Here is an 18,876-nt window from a genome sequence, read left to right on the forward strand (position 1 = left end):
TTAAGTCTTCAATTCTGTGTCTAAACAATAAAAGCACTTAAATGTATAGACGTTAAAATATCTACTTAACATTTTAAAATAAATTCACTAAACTAATGTAACTAATACCTTTATTAGCTCTCTCTTGATCAACTAAAGAAAATAAATTTTAATTAAACTAACTTGATGTAAAATAATAAGAAGCTGTCTTACTGAGAATTTTAAATTTCTTCTCTATTATTGACAATATAATTTTAAGTATTACCTAAATTCTTGGGTATATTGTATAAAATTATAAAAACCGACTGTTTTACTTTTAAGTCAACAACAATATTTTAAAAAACATTTTAGTTACTTTATAAAAAAAAAAAATCCTTTTAAACATACTAACTCTCTCTTCATTGTTGTCAACTAAACAGAAAAACAAACAAGCAACAAACAACTTTTAAATCTACAAAAATTTCCAACTTACATTTTTTTATTTACATTTATCTATTATAAAATATGAGTTAATGAGTTACCATTATTTAAAGTTGATCCAGAAGCAACTAAAATAAATTATCAAATAAAAAGTTTATTTATATAATCTTGACGATAATGTTGAAATAAACAATATTTATTGCTTGAAAAGTTTAGTAACAAATGTTATTCAAGTATATTAAAACAATGTACTAAGTTACCTATTGTGGCTGGTGCAACTGAAGTTATAACTAAATAAATAAATATTAAATAAAAAAGCTACTTTATCTATCTTATCTATTTTATCCTGATGATTATATTGCAATATTATATATATATTGTTGGTTAAAGAATCAATAAATTATGTTTAAATAAACAATATTTATTGATTCTTTTTAAAATAAAATAAAAGACATTACTATTTGCTGTAAAATAAAATAAAAGTCATTACTATTTGCACCAACTGATGATGCTTCCACACCTAAATGACAAAATTTATTAAAATATATAAAACATATTCAATGCTATAAAAGAATATTCAAAAGAAGTTTTTAAATCTACAAAATCTAAGTTCTTACTGAGTTCTACCTGTCTGTCTAAAAATAAAAATTGAGATAAAATTATATACAATAAAATTGCTAATGCTACATTCGTACTCAAATAAAATCTAAATGATAAAACTTACTTAAGTCGCTGTCAGCTTGCCTGTCTAAATAAAAAATTTGTTTTCTTATTAATCCTAATCTATAAAAAAACTTTCTAATAAAAACGATAAATAAACTTGAATTAATATAAACTATAAATAAACTTACTAATATAAACTATAAATAAACTACTATATACTATATAAACTAATATAAACTATAAATAAACTAATATAACTATATTACTAATATAAACTATAAGTAAACTACTATACACTATATACTTACTAAAAAGACCTTCAGTTCCTTTTAACTGCTCTAAAAATTGAAAAATACTTGCTTAAAATGATCTAAAAGACTGAGGTCAAAACTGAAACACTTTACTAAAACAGAAACATTTCACAAAAAAAAAATTTTTTTACCAGTCATTTTAGTTTTAACTTCTTCTAAAAAAAAAAGCAGAAAAATAAAAACAACGAACAACAAACAAACTTTAGTTTTTAAACAATGAGCAATATCAGTTCCAAATGAAACTAAAAATTTATCAGCTCTAATCGGCTGGAAGACCTTGCTTGAAAGACAGCGTTTAGTAAAGAAACGCTTTTAGATAAGCCTAAAAAGTTCTTTATTAAAAAAGAAAGTGAAACGACACTAACACTATTAAATAACAGTATTATATTTAGAAGATTAGATATATTACAGTATCCATGTTTATATTGTACTAAAAAAACTATTTTACCAGACATTTTATTTCTAACTTCTTCTAAAAAATGAAAACAGGCTATAAAAATTAGAAAAATAAAAACAACCAACAACAAATAAACAATTATTTAAATTTTTGTTTTAAACAATGAACAACATTAACTCTTCTTGAGAATAAAAGTACATCATCTCTAATTGGCTAGCTGACTTTACTCGAAATACCGCATGGAAAATGTAACCGCGCATAAAAAAAGTCTAGAAACTACTTAAAAACTAAGGAATAGTGTATTTTACAGAATACAGAACCGTAAGCAACAATACGAACAACTATGCGTAACTATGCTCACTATTCATTAGCTTATTAATATTTAGATGTGTTTACATAAGTTATATTCATAAAAACTCCCCCTCATGTATTTTTACTTATTGCTACTTCAGTTCTTCGAACGAACAACTTTTTTAAACTTTTTACATATATATATATATATATATATATATATATATATATATATATATATATATATATATATATATATATATATATATATATATATATATATATATATATATATATATATATATATATATATATATATATATATATATATACATATATATATATATATATATATATATATATATATATATCTAGATATCTATATATATATAAAAATGAAAATTAAAAATTTTTTTTTCATTAATTGTTACAGAAATAAATTTTGTCGGTTTCATTATGGAATATATAATGTTTAACCTGCTTGTCTACCATAAGAAGTAAGATAGTTTACTTGTTTATACAAAAATCCAATTGTTATTTTTTGAATATAGACAAGAGGGTGTTTCTTCCGGATTGAAAACCCTGTATTTCAACAACTTGTACTTATATATAATTTTACTAAAAAAAGCTCAGATTTAAAAATCCAAAATGATTAAGCTACCGGAAATCGTGGTTTAGGATTCACCTCGATTTCCGGAAAGTTTCTTTCAAGAATAGTAAATGTTTGCTTGTGGTTGTATATTCTGTTGGCTTAAATTATTTTTTTTTATTATTATTAAAACGTTTATAATAGACAAAGGCCAAGGCCAATTTGGAACAATCTTAGGCTGAAATATTATCCAATTTACTTCGCCTGTTTTCAGATCACAAGTAAGAATAGGCTTTTAGGAGATATTACAGCCGATTCGCTGTATAAGCGATGTTGCATCCGGTTTTATTTCTGGAGTTATTCTAGCTCTTATATTTTTATCACCAGTTTGAAGTTTTTCATCACCAAGACCTCTGATTGCACAATTAACTATACACCGTTCTTTCTTTCGTCTACATTCTCCGAGCAGAGCATGGTCTTTATGATGGACTCAGAGAAAGCATACCACGCTGAACGTCGAACGGTTGGCATAGCAATTTCTAGTACTTCATTTGCTTAATGTTTCAGAAGGCTAAGCTGGTAAAGAATATGTCTCGGTTCTTCAGTAACCCTGTGTTCGACTTTAATTTTAAACCACATAGACATGTAAACTTCAACAATAAACTCAATTATTATTTTTAAGTTTTTTAAATTCTTGCCTTCTAACTCATGTTTTGAGACCCAAACTCTACAAAGTCTTTTGGCAGTTATCGACCATCTGAAATAATTAACCGGCCCAATTTAAAGTAAAGCCAAGTCTGCGGGTATTTCTCCACTTCTAATAGCAGAGACTATTTTATATCCATAAAACTGATCGGGGGATATATTTTTTATTGCTTCTTCCTTTAGAGTAATAAGGGGATATCCGACAATTTTTTCAATGGATAGATTAACTTCAGAGTAGTTGCATCATTTAATAATTTTCCAATACTGCCTCTCCATTATTTGCTCCTCAGAGTCTCTCTATCAAGAATAGTTATCAGATTACGCAGAGGAAGTTCATTTGTATGGAGTGCGCAAGCCAGCCAGGTTAGCTTTCTTCCTAATTTTACTTCCAGCCAATGTATTACTCCGCCTCACCACCCTGTGTTAACACTAGTAGAATCACCACCGATTGCTTTTAAGCTTTTATCGGAAGTATTATTTTTCAAAATTTCATATATATTCTGAGCAATTACTTTAGCGTGTTTCATATGTTTTTGAGCCTTTCCAGGTGTGAAATGGAAAAGATACCTCCTTCCGGGCTCTTGACATACAGTATAATGCTCCTCTTTGAATGTAGCAGGATAATATTTAGACGAACCTTCGACTACTAATTGAACTTTTGAATTACCATTTCTGACATCAAAAAAAACGAAATCAATAATGCTAGACCTGCATTGAGTATCAAACTCTACAGAAAGAGACTGCGTATTTTTTTTAAGCTCGTTTGACTATGCTGTGATCAATAACTAACTTGGTATCATGTTCTTCAATTTTTCCTGCATCCATCCGAGCTGCCGTTGCAATTGCAGCTGTTTCCCGTAAACTTCACTCTGTTGACACATTAGATTGAGTTCGGTATTGCTGTCAGTTACAAAAGTTTCATTACTAAATAGATCCTCTGTTCCGTTCAATTCAAATTCAAACATTTCTTCCTTACTTCTAGTTGTTTGTTGCTGTTCTTGAGACGCTTTTTGTTTTAACTCTACATAAAATAATTGAATTTTTATTAACTATTGTTTTGTAAAATACCGTAACTTAAATTTAATTATATTTTGTGATTATTAAGTTAAAACAGACAGATTTACTTGTAATATAAATATAATTAATTTTACTTTAGAGATTTTTCTTTGTTAACAAATTGCTAATTAAAAACATAACTAATTACAAAAATCTTACTTCTTTCTTTAATCTTCTTTCTCCAGTTTTATGCAGCTTTTTGTTTTCTTTCAAGTCAGCTAACCCTATTTGATGTATACCGGTAGTCCCTATTTTAGCTCTTCGCCCAAGCATAAAAACTAACTCTTTCTTTGGAATCTTTTTCTTCATCTCCCACATGCAAATAATGTGGGCTTCATCAATATATTTTGACAAACAGCTTTTTTCTTGACAAGTAATAATTTGGCGCTTACAATTCAGCATATCAAACAACTTGTCAAGGTTTTCCAAAAATCTATCTTAGTCCTTCACGCTTGCTTTTCCCCTAGCAACCAAGGTGGCTGCATTCCAATCATTCATCAATGTTGCGGTAATATAATGTTCAATATGTATTACAGGATGTAAAAACAAAGCATTGGCGTGGATTCATTTACTTATTAACTTTGAGTAAACATCGTTCATTAAAGATTTTATCGGATAATTTCTTTTTTTTCTTTTTTTTTTTCTTGCGAAAACAGACCTTAACTCTTAGCGTTGGTAACTCCGATACAAGAATATCTATTCCGAAAGCTTTGATCCACTCCTAATCCACAGTATCTGGGGTTAGGGTGAAAGATAATTACGAAAAATTGACCATAAATATGCAATTTCAAAACACACTTCCGTTAGCTTAGCCTAAATATTTTTTTTGTTTTTTTTATTTTTAATGTTAAAATAGTTGAACACAAATTTTCTATATAAACGTTTTTTTAAAAATATTATTAAGTATGACACACCCTTATGACACACCCTAATAGACAACCGGATTAAATATTAAAATATTTTAAAATGAAACCGACAAAATTAATCGCGTGGCATGTGTATGTACAACAATAATTAATATTGACAATACTGAAAATATTTTTTTTTGCATCCATGTCACAATAATTGCCACATTGACGACAATTAGAATATGCATCGAACGATAAAAAACATTTTACATTTAAAAAAAAAACGTTGATATTGAAAAAATCACTACTTTTTCTCTTAAAGATTTACTTTTGTTTTGTTACTTATTAATCATAAGTAAACTTTGGAAAATTATACCTACAAATCTGAATGTCAAGTTTTTTGCACTATCGATGCTAAATCTAGATTGAAACAATGTGCAAAGTTGGTATTAAATGGTCTTTATTAACGTCTTTAACGACCTTAAACTAAAAATACAACGTTGAAGTAATCACTGTTATTCCTTTCTATTTTAACTATCGACGCTAATATAAAGGTGAACATCGATTGTTTACTTCATTATACGGAGAAAGGAATGGCACTTTTACTTACTGATGTAAAAACGCGAATTACTTTTAAGCGTGAATTACTTTAGATAACTCATAAAATATTTATATATATATATATATATAAATATATATATATATATATATATATATATATATATATATATATATATATATATATATATATATATATATATATATATATATAATTTACTTACATTTAAAAGATATTCGGTTTTTTTTTATAAAAATTATATAAACTGTAAAATTTAATTACTAATGTTAAGTTATTTAAATAAATAACTGTTACTTGAAAAAGTAATTTACTTTTACAAGTAAAAGTTATTTGCATTTTTACTTTTACTTTTATTGTAACTTACTTTTAATGGAATTCGGTTAAAGTAAATTACTTTGAAAAGTAATTTTTGTTATAATTATTTAAAAAATTTACATCAAAATGTAATTTACTTTTTAAATATAAAAAAGTTATTTATAAAATAAACTTACGTAAAAAAATACTTAAAATACATAACACTTAGTTTACAAAGTTAAATAAAACTACAATATTATAACAAATTACTTGAACGCGTAAAAGTAGATAATTAGCAATAACAGCTTACACTACAGTATTTAAAACATAATTTTTATTCACTTTTACAAATAAAAATAAAGTTTTTCTTTGAAATTCTATGCTTTACTTTGTAAGTAAATAAAATATAAGTTATATTATTTACTTACTCAAAGAACAGTTTTTTTTTTTATTTCATTATTTTTGTTGAGCAGAAATAGGTTAGTCGCCATAATGAAACTTTGGAGGATTAGAGAAATAGGCGGGGGCAAAAGAGGAAGGGGGCATAGTTTCTAAGGTATGGGTAATTCATGCATATGTACCCTTAACAAACTCACTGTTTGTTAGGGCGCGTTTTTTTTCTTTGTATTTGCCTTTTCAATGAAGTATTTTGTTATGGTTATAAGACGCAATATAATATTTCTGATATCCGCAAAAACATTGACTGCAAAAACAGTGTTTAAAAAATTAAGAGTTTTTTAAACTATCTGATATAACTTATATGTGTTTATCAGATATAATCTTTTCCTGTGTTTTATCATATATAATCTATTTGAAAAAGATGGTAAGGAAAGCTGTTCAATCTCCTACTATAAGTTATGGGCACCCTAATAACCTTCTTTTAGTTGCGTTGGTGACCAAACCGCACAATGATGATTATAAAACAAAAATCCTATCTAATTAAAATACTGCTTTATAATAAACTTGTAACTTTTATTCAAACGTTATTTTGACTTCACGTGGCTATCAGTTGTACCAAAATACAAGGCCAAATTAAGGGTTTTGGGAGCCGGGAGCCAAAAATGTTTGGGGCTTTATCCCTTAAAAGTGTATTAAAAATGAATGCAAAAAACATAAGAATACTTTTTTATTTAAATAGAAACTTTTGTTGCTTTCAAATTTGCAAAATTAATTACAACATCTTCAAAATTTATATTTTTTAACAGTGTTCTTTCAATTGTCATTAAACAAAGAGCATTTAAACGATCATTTAAGATTGAGGAACGGAGATCATTCTTAACTAATGCCATTTTTGAAAATGCTCTCTCAACACTACAATTAATAATGGGAAGAGTAAGAAAAATCCGATATGCGATATCAACATTGGGAAAAACTGATTCTTACTTATTTCTACGAATTGCTTGTAAACATTCAAGTGCTGATGTATTTTTCTCATTTGCCATGAACTTGGAAAACTGGATAGTTTTATCAGGGAATTACGTATCTAAGTCTGAAGGACAAATCGTTCACAAGGATTTGGCAGCAGCAACAATGACAGGAACAGTTAAGATCTAAAAACTAGTTAGAAAACTAAACTTTCTCTCTGCAGACTCGTAAGCAATAAGCCTTTAATTTAGCACATTTTCAACTTGTCTATGATTGGGAAAAATTACTTGATTATAAATTTTTCATAGCCGCTATGGACTGCTTCATTCTTGCTATTTTCACCAAACCCTAATTTGCGCGTCTTTTTTCTATAATTTCATGCTTATACTGATTAAGAAAATGGTTAAGAACGATTTAGCGCTTTCTTAAATGTCGAGAAAATTTTCACGAACTGACGTCACATATTCCAAAAGAGATTTAAGCAATCGAACACCAAGATCCAGATCTGCAGCTTTATCCTGAGTTTCATACTTGTTGCATCAAATCGTAACATTATTCTGTGCCATAACTCCGTCATAAAAGCAACATCATTTAATTTTTTTTAAAAGTGCACTGGCTTCGTTTTGTATCTGACGTTTTTCATCTTTATCCAGAATAATTAAATCTAATTTCTCATGGTTATGATTGTAATTTAAATGTAAAACTTTAGTTGAAATGACTCTTGCTGACCACCTTGCCCCACTAAGGTTTTTAATGGTAACTTTCCTGTCCTTTCCAGCACCACCTACAAGACCTGAACGAACTGCTACCTGTGAGTTGAAGAAGCATAGAAGTTATACAGCGGTTGGAGAAACCCAAAGAAATGGAATGCAGCCTCACTGCTCTCTACAGCATTTACGCCAAATAAATTTAGAGAATGTCCTGCACAAGGAATAAATTCAATATTTGGGTTCTCATTTTCCACTAGTGCTTGCAGGCCTTTGTATTTTCCTGACATGTTGGATACATTGTCGTATGACTGACCACGAGCATCATTAATGTTTAAGCCAAGCTTATCTAATGTTTTCTTGACAGCATCTGCCATAGCCTTTCCGCTATGTCTGCATGAAGATTCAAACCCAATAAATCTTTTTTCCACAACAGCTTCCTCGCTCACATATCGAATGATTATTGCAAGTTGGTCAAAGTGTGAAGTGTCAGTTGATAAGCTAACAATCAGTGAAAAGTATTTAGCACTGGCAATTTTGCTGCTAATGGAATCCAGAAATTTTTTTGCCGTTAAAAGGACAATTTCTTCATAACTTGTTGATGAAATGTATTAAACATTTCCTCTGCCCTGGTTTCCTCGGCTTTCCAAGTATTTAGCAAGAAATGTTTCAAATTTTGCTAAGAACTTTAAGGCCCCGAGAAAATTTCCATTACTATAGTCACCTATTTTTTCTGAATCACCTCTAAAAGCTAGACCTTGACTGCACAAAAAAATCAAGCATTCAATAACTCTTCTCATAACTTTCCTTCAGTAACTCTTTTCATCCTCTAACTGCTGCTTTAAATGAATACCAATTTTTCCTTTTAATATAACTTTTCCAAAATAGCACTGGACTGCATCAGAATGCTGCTTGCTTTGTTCGTCTCTATGTATAGAACGTAATCCATGTGCCCAGTCGTTGAATCCAGATCTGAAGTTGGCGTCTAAATCTTGAAAAAGAAGGCAGAAGAAATAAAATATTTTTCCTGTGTATCGTGAATAAATAAGTCTCTTTCGAATTTCACCATTTTTCAACTTAAAAGAAAAATAGATAAGAGAGCAGCACCTTATTTTCGTTAACATTTTTAGATTTTTCAAAACTTTTGTCTTCAAGATTTTGATCAGGAATTACTTTGAAAGAAATTCAGTAGCACTGTGCTTCTTTCAAATCCGTCCACAATGCTGCGTTAGGTTGACATATTAATTAAATGGACTAAAACAAAAAATAACGGTGCAGCTTAAGTTAACGATTAAAGATAAAAATACGTGTAATAATAATACTCAAAAATAATAACAATAATAATAATAACAACAATAACAAAAGAAACAATATTAATGGTAATAACGATAATAATAAATTTAATTTTTTATTCCTTCCTCTAAATTTCAAGGTATTCTTACGCTGCCAGATGACACATTTTCTTGCTGCGCTGTTGAATTAGATACATTGTTCATTGAAGAATTATCTGTTACGTTCTGCAATTGTGAACTTTATGCAGTTAAGTTTGATTCAGTTGACAAACATTGATTCTCCTCTAATGATTTATCAGGAGATCGGAAAAAATTAGTCAATGTTGGGAGTTTTTTTAATGTTGTTTTCTGTCCGTCACATTTATTTTTTTTCACTTTGCGTTTTAAGTTTCTGATTAGATTTTTTCTGTACATTATTGTTCAATTATTGCAAAAATAATTGTAATCTTATTTTACAATACTTTAGTGGAAAAAAAAAAAAAAGTAAAAAAAGAATATTTCAAAAAAAAATATATATATTTAATACATATTTACCAATAAATATAAAAAAATAAAATTAAAAATAACTATTAATTTAAGTGATATTATTTGTTTTCAAATAAAATAAAAAACTTAAATCAAAATGCAAATTCACGTTTTTTGATAAATAATTATGCAGTTTAACATTTAACTTGTATCCGTTTATTTCACTACTTCAAGTAAGTAAAAAGAGATAAAAATTGTTCGAATTTTTTTCCATCACAGTTCGAACGTGTTCAAGTTCGAACTTTTTTTAAAAGTTTAGAGTTTTAATTTTTAATTACATGAGAATTGAATGGAATTAATTCGATAAGGAATTATCAAAATTAATTTCCTTAAAAGTTAATAAAATAAATTTAGAATGTCAGGTCATGTATAATAAAAAAATTATCACGTTTAAAAATCGAAGGCCCCACTGATACCCTAATTTTTGAGGGTCGGGCGCCTTGGCTCGCAGTAACCCGGGTTAATCCGGCACTGCCGAAATATTGCGATGGATTTTTCACTACCTTCCAGACTAGCTACAGCTCTTAAACTTCTAGCATTTTTGCAACTTTAATAAAAGTATATCATAAAATTGTTTTTACAGCCAACTGGAAAACTCAACTTTTTTGAACTTCTTTTTTTATTTTAATTTTACTTTATCTTTCAGACTTTACTTTGATTTTACTTTATCTTGACATCATTTGTGTAATATCGACAAACATGTCATAATGTCAGCATTTGTGTGATATTGACGAACATGTCATAAACATAAAAAATTATTTTCTGGGCAAGAGAGGTTGTAACTCTATATTTTTTCTCTAATATTTTGTTTTTCTTAAAATTTGGGGTACAAAGTTATAAAATTAATAGTTTTATAGTAAAGTTAAAATAATAATAATAGTAATAATAATAATAATAATAAATAATAGTAATAAAAATAATAATAAACTCAATATATTAATAATAAATATAATTAATAAAAGTATTAATAAACTAAAGTTTTAAAGTTATAAAGTTGTTAAACTACTTAGAAACATTTTTTGCAAAAAAACTTTGAAAAGGCTTTTTTTTCATTTATTTGATTTAGTATTAATTTGTTGGAAGGAAATAGGTTAGTGGCCCTTATAAAAATTTACCGTAATAGAGCCGGGTATATTTTTAGTTAAGTTGCTGCTTTTTGTTTCTCTCATTTAGTATGGTTGTTGTCAAGGCCGTCCTAAAGAAGTCTCTCGTGTGTGAGCAGGCGTCGTGCGTCTTTAACAGACACACACACAAAAAAAAAAGGTCCTCAATTTTTGGCATTTGCCAACTATACATTAAAACTTGCCAACTGAAATGCTCAATGTACAAATATGCTAACTCAAATGCATATATAACAGCTTGAAGTAGGAGGGGGTATATCCCCTTCACCCACCAGTTGGGACGGCCCTAGTCGTAACAATTACTTTAACTGAAATGTCTTTTTTTTTTTTGTTAATCTATTCATAGCTATTCATAGCACTGTTGTTTGGAGAAAACAAATTTCTATCAATGAATTCCAGACAACAGTTATTCTTTTATTATTCTAACAATTATTCTAGTTAGTCATTTCCAGAAATAACCTTTATTTTGGTTTTTAACAATCACCACGTTGAATGAAATAAGCCAAAATACAAAATTTAGAACAAAATTACAAAATGCAGAGCCATTTCCAAAGTAAGAACAATAAACCAGACAGTCTTTTAAAAAAAATTTTAAATAACTGATGTAAATAATATCAAGATTAATTAAAAAAAAAAACTAAAGTGAAAAAAAGTAAATGTTATTAACTTAAAAAAAATTATAACTTTTCATAACCACAACAGCCTCTTTTTTTAATTTATTTTATATAGCCACTATAGTAGGATGGTTCAAAAAAGTACACTTTCAAATTTAATATTTTATGGTCGATAGTGAAGAATAGTGTCTTGATATTTTTTCATCCTATAGATGAAACAACATCAAGTTCCTTTTTTTTTAGTAAACTTTTGTTACTTTTTTTACTTTGATTTTTTAAAAGTTTAAAGTAGAAAAGTTAACAAAAGTGCAAATAATAATATTTAAACAACAAGATTAAATTACATATTTAAAATCAAGCCTGTCTCAAGCTTTATGTTATACTTTGAAAATTTAGCAAACTCCGCATATTTATAAATTCATGTTAATGTATAACTTTCCAAAAGAATAGGGATAATCGTAGTCTGTTAATAATAAAACCCTAAAATGTTAACTTCCCTTGCATGCCATTAGTTAGAGAGCGATGGGTTTATAACATTTATATTTACATTTTTTTTTAATTTTAAACTAACGTTAAGTTTGTTTACAAGTTTCAAATGTCACGCAATAATATCCTGGTTTTCCAAACTTCGACCATATAAATTTCGAACAGCCTCCCTAATTATTTAGGGGATTTAAAATAATATCTCTAATTAAGCTATAAGTTCGTCTGACAATCAAATTCTGTTTTTCATTCAAAAGTTCGGAGCGAAAGTTAATTTAACTCTTTTTTCGTGAATAAGTAATCAAATGACGCGGACTTAAAATTTGTTGAAGATTAACGTAGAAAATTAAGTCTACAAAATCATTTGTATTTCAAACAGTATTATAATATTGTTCAAATTGGTCTTACAAGCTGAGATCGGACCCGTAAAAATAGTAGTCTAATCCGAACCGAACTTTTCTATACTTTTTCCTTGTATATATGTCGAAGCCGCCGGACGCGTAAACTACGGGTCTTTACCAAACCGATCATTTCTATACTGATTTGTTCCTCACCAAATATTTCTAAACTTAATCTTTATTTACTTTATTACTTTTTATTAAACGATAGACAAAAAAAATATTAAAAAAGTTTGCTATAAGTGCGAAAAAAATTTACAGGCGCACTTTTTCTGTATATGTATTTATAAAATGGTTTATTTTTAACTTAAACGTATATCTCCGACAGCTCATTGGATTTGTGCGCTGTCATCATTATCATTTCTGAGGGACCAAATCCACTCCTTAGCGTATTAAAATTTCAACTTCTTTAATCTTGCCGTATATGTTTACTGCAAAAGTATATATAAACAAGACTTATAGAAGTTAGAATAAAATTTTGAATGTTTTCTTATATAATACACGATATCAACATAGCTATACACTATATATGATCTGTGTATTATACACAATCTAAATCTATCGATACAGCTGAATTGACCCGTAAAAGAACGGGTCTTAGTAAATCTCACAGTGACTTTTTATATACTTTTTTCTTGTATATGCATATGGATTAAATCCTAAGAGTCTGGATCGTAAATACAAATTTTCAACAATGACTATTTCTATACTTATCTATTTCACACCAATAATTTCTATACTTATTACTTATTTTCTTCAATATTTGTTAGTAAACGGTAAAAGAATAATTGATTATAAAAAATTGCTTTACGAGTTAGTAACAATTTAACATACGCACTCTTTTAACAGACGTAGGGAGCTTATTAAAACTTAAAGCGTTTATTTGAACTTTACTAACTCCTACTTTAAGAAAAAAAAATTGTCTCTATGCTGCCTTAGATTTCCATAACTGAATATGTAAACACAAAATATGTAAAGTGTTGAAGATTAGTATTACGTTTTACGAGAAAGAAAACGCCTTTAGAAAATGATTAACAATAAACGACTTTTTAACCAATTATAACAGGAAATCTACCTATAAAATGAATATAATTGTTGTTAAAAACACTGAATACTAATTTAAAATTATTATGTTGAAAAATTGCATGATTTGTGAAAAAAATACAAAAAGGTGACGAAATTAAGTCACATTCCAGTAAACATTGAACAGTTGGTAAATAGTTGACCCGATCTTAATAACCAACTATTAGCTACAGTTGGTACCGTGAAAAAACGTAACGTTTTTACCAACACTTAGCCAACTGTTTTATAAACTGTTGGTACCATTAAAGGCCGAACAGTAATAAAACAGTTGGCTAAAAGTTGGTACTATTACTGGCCCAACAATATGATTTTATTCGCGAATTTTTAAATTCGCTTTTTCACTTTAACTAAATGTCCAAATGTTATAAATGTTTACAACTATTTTTACAACATGATGTGATGGTGAAAAATGAGTTGCATATTTGAAATCAAAATAAGAAATGCTATACAAAAAACAAATTGATTGCTTGGCAACAGAAAAAAATTTTTTTTTGTTGACCTGTGTAATAATACAGTAATAATTATTGCAATAATAACAGTAGTAATAACAATAACAACTACAACTATAATAATAACAGTAGAAGTTCACAACAGTACCATTAATAAAAAAACTAGCAATAAGTGACCCTTTTGATTTTGGGGTTATGAGTAATTAAATCATTAATAACAAAAACACATTAATAACTTGATATGTTATTTAACAAAATTAAATACAAACTTATCTATAAATAATATTTTAACTTTGACTCCCTATCAGCAATATCATTGCTTATAGTTAACGACATAAAGACAGCATTAACATCAGTTTAGTTCTTTTTAAAATCTGTCACAACGCAGGTACCAGAAAATGGAAGTCAAGTAAAGCCTGAAAAAACCAAAAAAAAGAAACAAAAAAAAGTTTCAATTTTCAATTAAAAAAGTTTTGTTTGCATTTTATTGTTAGTAGAATATGGGTAATAATATACGTGTCCAATGTCAGAACCGAATTGAAATAGAATAGAACGATCGAATTTTTTATTGATCGAAGTTATTTAGAATTGAATTTAAACTTCCTTTGTTAGGATAAAATCATTTACAGTCGAATATTTTAGGATCGAATTTTTTTAAATAAGTTATTAAAACTTGTTTCAGTCAAATGATATAGAGCTACCATCAAGAGCCGATTCTTCTAGAATCGAATCAGTTAAACAAATAAAAAATTTAATGTACGCAATAGTATGTTAAAGAGTACATTAAATAAACACATTTATAAAGTCTGCTGTTGGTCCTCTGTATACTGGACAGTTATTAATAGACCTACTTTAAATAGCTTCAGAACATCGCTGGCAAACGCAAAGATGGCTGCATGGAAAATCAATAACTTGAAGATTGTTGGCGAGACAAACTTTGCAGACATTTTCAATAGGTCTTTTCACCACAGCAGCTTGTCCATTTGGTTAAGATTCTTCATCAACAGTTTGTTCCTGAAAAAAGTGTAAACATAAAACGTCTAACTAGTAGATGGTCTCCACCTGTCAAAAACAACAACAACAAACCCCTAACATGAATACAATGCAGTAAATACTTTTTGTTTATTGTTAAAAATTGTAATTAATTATCTTACCTGTTCAAATAATTTTTGAACATCCTGATCACTTGGCATTTTCACATCGTTGCAGAGGAATGATGCAGCTTTAAGAAATTTGGTTGCATTCTATTCACCACTTGCAAGCTTTTCTTCGTACCCGCGAAGACGCTCATGCTGCCTTTGACAATCTTGACGCTGATCTCTTCTTTGTTGGGAACCATTTTGGATCTGGAGCATTTCAACTTCCATCGGATAAACGACCAATTTAAAATTGATACTTTAAAGATAGTTTTATGGATAGGATCTTAACTGATGCATCAAAACACTAAAGTGCTATTATATAAAGGCTTACATTTTGTTGAAGCTTGTCCAAGAAACGCCAAAAACCAGGGTGTGCTGTCATTGAACGATTCATCTTGGAGTGTAAGGATTTAGACACGTTGTTAGTACGATAATGCAGGCCATAAACAGAAAACATCTCAGAAGATTTTTGGAGTATCAAATACCTTTCGTAATACTGAACAAACTTTTTCATGTTTTCTCTAACAGCAATGTCATTGTGATGGTTAGCTTTAGCTTTTAGTTTGTCAACTTCAAGTCTTACTAAATTGGGTACTAGCAAGCACATGGAAATAAACTATCAACACCATTTTTTGATGATTGGGTCATTATTCCTTGTGTATTTCACCTGCATACCAACGGCTTTAATCTTTTGAGAATTGCCTGGGCGCAACGAAATCTGAAACCGGTTACTCTTATGTTTGGAAAAACAGCTTTGGCAGAGTTTCCGATGGCAGTTTCATAGTCAGTCTGTGGCACTAAAGTTGGAGAAATTTCGCAAAACTTTTTAAAAACACATAGGTAGAGATCTTTTTTTCGTCCAGTCATTAAGACATGAAGAACAGGCACGATCGTTCTTCCTAAATCCAGTGACAAATATGTCAGCAGTGTTGAAGAACAAAAGAACAAAGCCAGTTGATCCTCAAACTCTGCAAGATCTTTGTAGATATTAAAAAATGGATTGAGCTGCAACATGTTTAGAACTGCTTCATTTGGAGATTTAGGGTTTGTGTAGTAGCGACTTCTTTGTGCACTCTATAGAATTTGTTCACATTTTCTGAAAGTTAGTGCAGCCTTAACATCTTCATTTGAGGACTGGATGACATTGTTGTTGATTTCTCGCAAAGGTACTGTGTAGTTGAAGCTGTGTCTCGCATTTTCTCAAGAGCTGGAAGGTGATCAAAATTTTGGAGCCTAGTTCCACAAGTGTGACCATGTATTGTTTCAAGTAAATTAGCTAAAAAAACTATTTTTGCACTTCCGTCTCAAAGATGACGGTGCTTACACTTAAGATACACAAAACCTTTGCTTTTCTTATTTTTGATGTAGCCAAAGTCCCCTGCAACATACACAAATGTTTTCCGTTTGTCACCTTCTTTTTTTCTGTATTCCATTTTGCTTTTTTAAAATTAAATAAAGCTTGATATACTTTCACATGCATTCGTTGGATCTTACGCTGTTTACATAAAATTGGCAACAACGAAAAAATCAATTGTTTTTAAAATAATAAACTTTTTTTTTGAAGGATCATGAACGCTTTAAACTTTAACACAAAAACCAGTTTGTAAAAATTATAAAAGTTGTTAAAAAATTCTATTGTAAAAAAACTCGATGCTAATTTAATCCGCTGTGAAAAGTAATTGAGTTTTAAAATTACATATTCAATTGTAAAAAAATTGATTGTACAAATTCGACTGTAAAACATTTGATGCTAAATTATTCGGTTGTGAAAAGTATTTTGGTTTTTTTAAAGTTGCTTTAGTTTCATTAAACTTTTAATGATATTCAATCATTTCATTCTATGTTCAATAAATTCGAATCTAAAAATTAATTAAATCTTTTTCGATTCTAAGCAGTTTTACACAATTCGCTTTTAGAACATTTTCACAAATTCGGTTCTGGCATTAGACGCCGTAATATAACAGAAAATATAAAGAATAAAAAATAGCTATAACAGCCTAGGTCTACCAACACAAAACACAGCAACAATAGCGCGTAGCATAAAATATTTGTAAGCAAACAATACTGACTCCAAAGTAATTAAAAAAGTTTTATTAATTATCCCTTTCATCTAAGAGAGAGAGAGAGAGAGAGAGAGAAAGTGTTTGTAAAGCAGCATGTTTAAAAAAGTATAAAAACACGCAATAAATAGTAGTAACTGGTTTTATTATGTTACCAGTAAACAAAATTAATTTTACCTTTGTTTTAAATTTCAGCATTTCTTAATTAAGGTCCAGCTTCTCTCTCACTGTTGACTGATGATTAATAGAGTAAAATTCACGCCATAATAAAATTACAAAATTAAAACCATATTTCAACAGTAGGCAAACTAATCAATGAAATGACAAAGGCAACAAAAAAAAAGAACATAATTATTTTTGAAATTGTAAAAAAATTTAAAACCATTTAAATTCAAAACTGTTATTAGTTTTTACAATAAATAGTAAAATTCATACTTCGCTTTGTTCTAAATTGTCTAAAGAAAAATCAAATTAACAGACCTTAACACTGCTTGACACTTAATTCTGGCAAGTAAGTTTTCTGCTCGCTAAGTCGAAAACTTACTTGCCAGAATTTTTATTTCTTTCATTTCCTCAACAATTAGTTTCATCTTGCCTAGATATCTTTGCCCATCTTTACCTATCTTTTTTACTTAAATACAACTACTTTCAAGTTGCCTATTAATATTTACATTAATAACTTCTTTGAGCCTAATAATTTCTACTTCAATTTCACTATTATCATTAAACATATGAAAGTGTGTGCACGTTTTAAAAATTAAAATTTAATTTTGTAGCAATCCGATTATTAGGCCCCATTTTTTGCGGGGCTCCTAGACCATGGCGAATTTGGTTACTAGCTAATTTGGCTAGTAACCAAATTCGCCATGTTCTAGGAGCCCCACAAAAAAAGGGGCCCCTTAATCGAATTGCAACAAAATTAAATTTTAATTTTTAAAACGTGCATACATTTTCATTATAAGTAATTGTGTAAAAAATTTACTTTTTTATTTTTCTAAATATTTTTGCGATTAAGAAACATAAAAAATTTTAAGACGAAAAGTAAACAAAAAGCATTTTGCAACATTTTGTTCATTAGTATAAATAGTAACTTTAACGAACAATCAAGTCAACAATTTTATTTAACATTTGACATTTTTTTAATAAGATTACGTTTTTTTTATTATAAGTTCAACCAAGAACCTTCTAAAATATTATTATCTAGAATTATTTGGTTCAACTTATCAAACCAAGAAAATAACTATAATTAGGGCTGTTTTTCTAATTAAATAAAGTTTACAATAGTAGTAAACATTATTTATTTGCAAAACAGCCTGATTAATTTTCCAGATTAATATTAAAAACGGTAGTTAATAAGTTCGTTTTTTTATTATTTGTACATTATGTTTTAAAATATTTGATTTTTAATAAAATGAATGCGCTTATTTGAAGAAAAACTTTGCACGCTTTTAAGTAAAATATCTTAGTAATTTAAGAAAGCAATTGTTTTAAATTTTAAATTGCATTA

General features: G+C 28.3%; 1 long non-coding RNA gene across 1 annotated transcript; it reads right to left on the reverse strand.

Annotated features, from left to right (window-relative positions):
• Window positions 1-367: 367 nt before the first annotated feature.
• Window positions 368-743, reverse strand: LOC136092245 (uncharacterized). The gene is made up of 3 exons (XR_010644291.1): window positions 660-743; window positions 501-527; window positions 368-390 (listed from the first exon to the last, which is right to left on the reverse strand). It is a non-coding gene; the product is annotated as an uncharacterized LOC136092245 (long non-coding RNA).
• Between the last annotated feature and the right edge of the window lie 18,133 nt (window positions 744-18,876).

The sequence above is a fragment of the Hydra vulgaris genome, chromosome 15, assembly GCF_038396675.1.
Source record: "Hydra vulgaris chromosome 15, alternate assembly HydraT2T_AEP".
Taxonomy (NCBI): domain Eukaryota; kingdom Metazoa; phylum Cnidaria; class Hydrozoa; order Anthoathecata; family Hydridae; genus Hydra; species Hydra vulgaris.